At 43.0% G+C, this 6380-nt stretch overlaps 1 long non-coding RNA gene across 1 annotated transcript in view; it reads right to left on the reverse strand.

Annotated features, from left to right (window-relative positions):
- Positions 1 to 338: 338 nt before the first annotated feature.
- LOC123159908 (uncharacterized) overlaps positions 339 to 6380 on the reverse strand; it is a 27585-nt gene continuing 21543 nt past the window's right edge. The window contains exons 10-11 of the long non-coding RNA XR_006479916.1: positions 732 to 795; positions 339 to 632 (exon numbers count right to left, since the gene is read on the reverse strand). This is a non-coding gene — a long non-coding RNA (uncharacterized lncRNA). The remainder of the gene's footprint in view (positions 633 to 731; positions 796 to 6380) is intronic.

Below are 6380 nucleotides of genomic sequence, written 5' to 3' on the forward strand. Positions count from 1 at the left end.
TTGCACATGTAACGGAGCTAGCTTAACAAAATAAAGCCAATTCTTTGTCTGACACCTTTTCAGAAAATATAGTATCTAACAAACCATGTTGAATTCAAATACAAGTTTGGGACTAGGTCAATCATATAAACCATTGACATAGTACATATATTTCTTCCAAGACAAGATAAATGATTAACTACTTGGCTACTCTGTCGTACCCACTTCATAATAATAATAAAAATAACACCAATAAACTATTTAACTTATGGGAGAAAACAAACAACACATGAAGACAATAAATGCATAGCCGATGAGAAAGTATCCTAAAAATCAAAATACGCTCTCAGTTTTTCTGCTCCCTAATGTTATCTTCTTTTCTAAGCTAGGTTACAAAATCTGTACGGATGCCGAGTAGCTTCTCCTCTTGTTTCTCTTCTGGACTCTCCTAGTGCAGCGCCATGCAGGACACGAACTGATCGGTCACGACTGGATTGCAGTGGAGTGGGTGCCGATGGCTATGCTTGAGTCTATTTCTCAAATCCAATGGGAGAGAGTTTTATAGAAAATATACAACAAGAAGATTCCACACCATGGCAGGAAGCACTCAAGGTCAGAAACAATTCTTGTTGTTCTTTCCAGTTTTGGTGGGGCTGCGAAAAGCATAATATGACAATGACTACAAGATCTTTCAGTAGGAAAATGGAGTAATGGCTCACACAAAGATATTAAGCAAAGGAACTATGACATACCTCAGGAGACAGCACTCCAATATCTAAATGGTTGGTGGAAATTCAGGTTGGCTAGGACAATTTTCTAATCAATGATATAAACGAATGGATTAGATACTTGTTTCCTGAATCTACCTCGCCGACTAAATGAACCTACATTCTGTAACCTTATAAGAACTTAGAGCAAAGCACAACTACTAACTTAACAGTTGAGGGGATAAACCGGGATAGAGAATTGGGGATCAACCTAACTCGGAGAAGGTAACAAAAGGGATACGTGGAAGTAGATGAGACTGTACTAGTCAACGTTTGATGCATATAATAGAACATCTGAATCATGAATGTGATCGAAAATTTATGTTTTATAAATATATGCCTAATTCCTCAATAGTTGGTTAATCATTAGGATAAAATGCAAGAAGTCTTCATAAGATCTTAAAAGCGGAATGAACCACATCTAGTAGAAAAAAGGCTTTCATATAAACATCTTTGCAGAAAATGCAACCTAATACTGCATGTATAAGTAATCAAAAATCAACATGCAAAAAGCTAAACAAACACTAGTAGAAAAGGGGGCAATGGTCCAGGCAGGGTCAGCCCATTAGTCCCGGTTCAATCCAGAACCAGGACCAATGGGGGCATTGGACCCGGTTCGTGAGCCCCGGGGGCCGACCGGGCCACGTGGGCCATTGGTCCCGGTTCGTCTGGACCTTTTGGTCCCGGTTGGTGGGACGAACTGGGACCAATGTGCCTTGCTCCTAGCCCACCACCATTGGTCCCGGTTGGTGGCCTGAACCGGGACCAAAGGCTTCCTTTTAGTCCCGGTTCAAGCCACGAACCGGGACCAATTAATTGCCTTTATATACCCCTCGCCCGCGAGCAGAGCACTCTCACTGCTCTGTTTTTCGTGGCCGGCGAGGAGAGAGCTTTGTGGTGCTCTAGCTCACCTCCTATGCACACGAGGTGTTCGATGGAATGTCCGAGGCACACTACTTAAGCTTTCTCCTCTCCAAACTCGATCTCCAAGCTCCATTTTCCTTAATATTTGTCTAGATTTAGCGGTCCGTCACGTCCCGTCCTCGTCTTCACCGCCGTCGATCGCCCGCGTCGATCTCGTCGCCGGCACCACCGTGGTGAGCCTTTTGTTCTTATCTTCTTTCTGAAAGGGAAAAAAATTCTTACTTGTATGTTTATATAGATACTTATATATTTTTCTTACTTTTATTATTGCATCTTATATAGTGTGATGGTTTTGGTATCCGCCGCCGTCGGCCCTCGTCCTGTCTATGATTCGGATGTGGTATATATTATCTTTTCATAACTATTGGTTCATCTATTGTTTATGACAATTATGCCGACCAACGTGACATAGATTTTATTTACCTAGGAGGTTGTTGAACCGGAAATTCCAACCGACCCTGTTGTCGAGAGGTTAAATTTAGTTGAAGAAGAAAACAATTTCTTGAAGGAAAAAATTAGAAAAATTGAGGAGGAGAAGATGATATTGGAGTTGCATGTTGCGGATGTCATGGATGATCACAAGATCAAGATGGATGCAATGCGCTTGAAGATTAGAAAGATTAGAAAATATGCCATTCATACCGAGGCTTGGTATCATTATGCCGTTGGATCAGTTGTTACATTGCTTGCGATTATGATCGCATTTGTTTTCGCATTGAAATGTTTTACATAGTTTCAATGTATGGTTTAATTAATTTAGATGCTCTGCAGAGCTTTATGTTGTTAGATGAGAACTATGTATGTACTTTGGTTTTAATGTGATGATGAACTTCTATTAATTTGGTCACTTAATTATCTATTCATGATGTTCTGTAATGATTTTTGACACACTTAATTATATATAATGCACGCAGATGAACCGGCAATGGATGTACGGTTCAAGACACACCTCCGAGTACATTAAGGGCGTGCATGAATTTCTCGAAGTGGCTAAGGCAAACAAGCAGAATGGTTTTATGTGTTGTCCATGCCCTATATGTGGGAATACGAAGTCTTAATCTGACCGGAAAATCCTTCACACCCACCTGCTTTACAAGGGTTTCATGCCACACTATAATGTTTGGACGAGGCACGGAGAAATAGGGGTTATGATGGAAGACGGCAAAGAAGAAAAGTACGATGACAACTATGTGCCCCCTGAATACGGTGATGCTACTGAAGATCAAGAGGAACCAGACGATGTGCATGATGATGCTGCAACAGACGAAGCTGCTGAAGATCAAGAGGAACCAGACGATGTGCCCGATGATGATGATCTCTGCCGGGTCATTGTCGATGCAAGGACGTAATGCGAAAGTCAAAAGGAGAAGCTGAAGTTCGATCGCATGTTAGAGGACCACAAAAAAGGGTTGTACCCTAATTGCGAAGATGGCAACACAAAGCTCGGTACCGTACTGGAATTGCTGCAGTGAAAGGCAGAGAATGCCGTGCCTGACAAAGGATTTGAGAAGCTACTGAAAATATTGAAGAAGAAGCTTCCAAAGGATAACGAATTGTCCGACAGTACATACGCATCAAAGAAGGTCGTATGCCCTCTAGGATTGGAGGTGCAGAAGATACATGCATGCCCTAATGACTGCATCCTCTATCGCGGTGCGTACAAGGATCTGAACGCATGCCCGGTATGCGGTGCATTACGGTATAAGATCAGACGAGATGACCCTGGTGATCTTGACGGCGAGCCCCCCAGGAAGAGGGTTCCTGCGAAGGTGATGTGGTATGCTCCTATAATACCACGGTTGAAACGTCTGTTCAGAAACAGAGAGCATGCCAAGTTGATGCGATGGCATAGTGAGGACCATAAGAAAGACGGGAAGTTGGGAGCACCCGCTGATGGGTCGCAGTGGAGAAAAATCGAGAGAAAGTACTAGGATGAGTTTTGCAAGTGACGCAAGGAACGTACGGTTTGCTTTAAGTGCGGATGGCATTAATCCTTTCGGGGAGCAGAGCAGCAATCACAGCACCTGGCCCGTGACTCTATGTATGTATAACCTTCCTCCTTGGATGTGCATGAAGCGGAAGTTCATTATGATGCCAGTTCTCATCCAAGGCCCTAAGCAACCCAGCAACGACATTGATGTGTATCTAAGGCCATTAGTTGAAGAACTTTTACAACTGTGGAATGGAAACTGTGTACGTACGTGGGATGAGCACAAACAGGAGGAATTTCACCTAAAGGCGTTGCTGTTCGTGACCATCAACGATTGGCCCGCTCTCGGTAACCTTTCAGGACAGACAAACAAGGGATACCACGCATGCACGCACTGTTTACTTGACACCGATAGTATATACCTGGGAAGCTGCAGGAAGAATGTGTACCTGGGCCATCGTCGATTTCTTCCGACCAACCATCAATGTCGAAAGAAAGGCAAGCATTTCAAAGGCGAGGCAGATCACCGGAGGAAGCCCGCCATGCGTACCGCTGATCACGTACTTGCTTTGGTCAATGATTTACACGTAATCTTTGAAAAGGGTCCCGGTGGACTAGCTGTTCCGAGTGACGCTGGGGGACACGCACCCATGTGGAAGAAGAAATCTATATTTTGGGACCTACCCTACTGGAAAGACCTAGAGGTCCGCTCTTCGATCGACGTGATGCACGTGACGAAGAACCTTTGCGTGAACCTGCTAGGCTTCTTGGGCGTGTATGGGAAGACAAAAGATACAGCTGAGGCACGGGAGGACCTGCAACGTTTGCACGAAAAAGACGGCATGCCTCCAAAGCAGTATGAAGGTCCTGCCAGCTATGCTCTTACCAAAGAAGAGAAGGAAATCTTCTTTGAATGTCTGCTTAGTTGAAGGTCCCGACTGGCTTCTCGTCGAATATAAAAGGAATAATAAATATGTCAGAGAAAAAGTTTCAGAACCTAAAGTCTCATGACTGCCACGTGATTATGATGCAACTGCTTCCGGTTGCATTGAGGGGGCTTCTACCGGAAAACGTCCGATTAGCCATTGTGAAGCTATGTGCATTCCTCAATGCAATCTCTCAAAAGGTGACCGATCCAGAAATCATACCAAGGCTAAGGAGTGACGTGGTGCAATGTCTTGTCAGTTTCGAGCTGGTGTTCCCACCATCCTTCTTCAATATCATGACGCACGTCCTAGTTCATCTAGTTGACGAGATTGTCATTCTGGGCCCCGTATTTCTACACAATATGTACCCCTTTGAGAGGTTCATGGGAGTCCTAAAGAAATATGTCAGTAACCGCGCTAGGCCAGAAGGAAGCATCTCCATGGGCCATCAAACAGAGGATGTCATCAGGTTTTGTGTTGACTTCATTCCTGGCCTTAAGAAGATAGGTCTCCCTCAATCGCGGTATGAGGGGAGACTGATTGGAAAAGGCACGCTTGGAAGGGACTCAATAATATGCAGGGACGGATATTCTTGGTCTCAAGCACGCTACACAGTTCTACAGAACTCTACCTTGGTGACCCCGTATGTCGATGAACACAAGAACAGCCTGCGCTCCAAACACCCGGAGCAGTGCGACTACTGGATTACATGTGAACACATCAGGACTTTCAGCAGTTGGTTGGAAGCACGTCTCAGAGGTGACAACACTGTTTGTGATAAGCTGTACTTGTTGTCCAGGGGACCATCTTCGACTGTTACGATTTGGAAAGGATACGAGATAAATGAGAATACATTTTACACGATTGACCAAGATCAAAAGAGCACCAACCAAAACAGCGGTGTCCACTTTGATGCAACAACCGAGAGGGGAAAGGACACATATTATGATTACATAGTGGACATATGGGAACTTGACTACGGACATGATTTTAAGGTCCCTTTGTTTAAGTGCAAATGGGTCAATCTGTCAGGAGGCGGGGTACAGGTAGACCCACAGTACAGAATGACAATAGTGGATCTGAAAAATCTTGGGTACACTGACGAACCGTTCGTCCTAGCCAATGATGTGGCACAGGTTATCTATGTGAAGGACATGTCTACCAGACCGAGAAAAAGAAAAGATAAGGAAGCGAATACATCATACGATGAGCCAAAGCGCGACATAGTTCTTTCAGGAAAAAGGGACATCGTGGGAGTGGAGGGCAAGACAGACATATCTGAAGATTATGAAAAGTTTCATGAAATTCCTCCCTTTAAAGTCAAGGCTGATCCCAGCATCCTGATAAGCGATGAAGATTATCCATGGTTACGGCGCAATAAGCAAATGACACAAGCGAAGAAAAAGTGGAGACTTTCTCCCGCAACTATTATGATGATACCATGCCAACTTTGTAACACACGAGTATGATACCATTGTCCGTTTTATACATGCACATGCTATGTGGGTGAATTTATGATACCATGCCAACTTTCAACTTTTTCATAGTTCATTTAAAATGCTTTAATGTCTTATGGTTCGGCCCTCGTAATAATTAAAAATAGCAACAATAAGTATTTTGTTGTAAGTAGAAACAAAATAAAATAAATAAAGCAAGAAAGAAAACAAAAAAACAAAAAAAGTGTTTTCAAATTTGAAAACTAATGGCACTAACAGAAAGTTTATAATTTTTCTAAAACTAAAAACAAAAAAGAATTAAAAATACAGCAAAAAACAAAAGAAAATAAATAATGCAGAGAACAAAACAAAAAAACAATTAAAAATAGCAACAATAAGTATTTTGTTGTAAGTACAA

Source organism: Triticum aestivum, chromosome 7B (genome assembly GCF_018294505.1).
Source record: "Triticum aestivum cultivar Chinese Spring chromosome 7B, IWGSC CS RefSeq v2.1, whole genome shotgun sequence".
Classification (NCBI taxonomy): Eukaryota; Viridiplantae; Streptophyta; class Magnoliopsida; order Poales; family Poaceae; genus Triticum; species Triticum aestivum.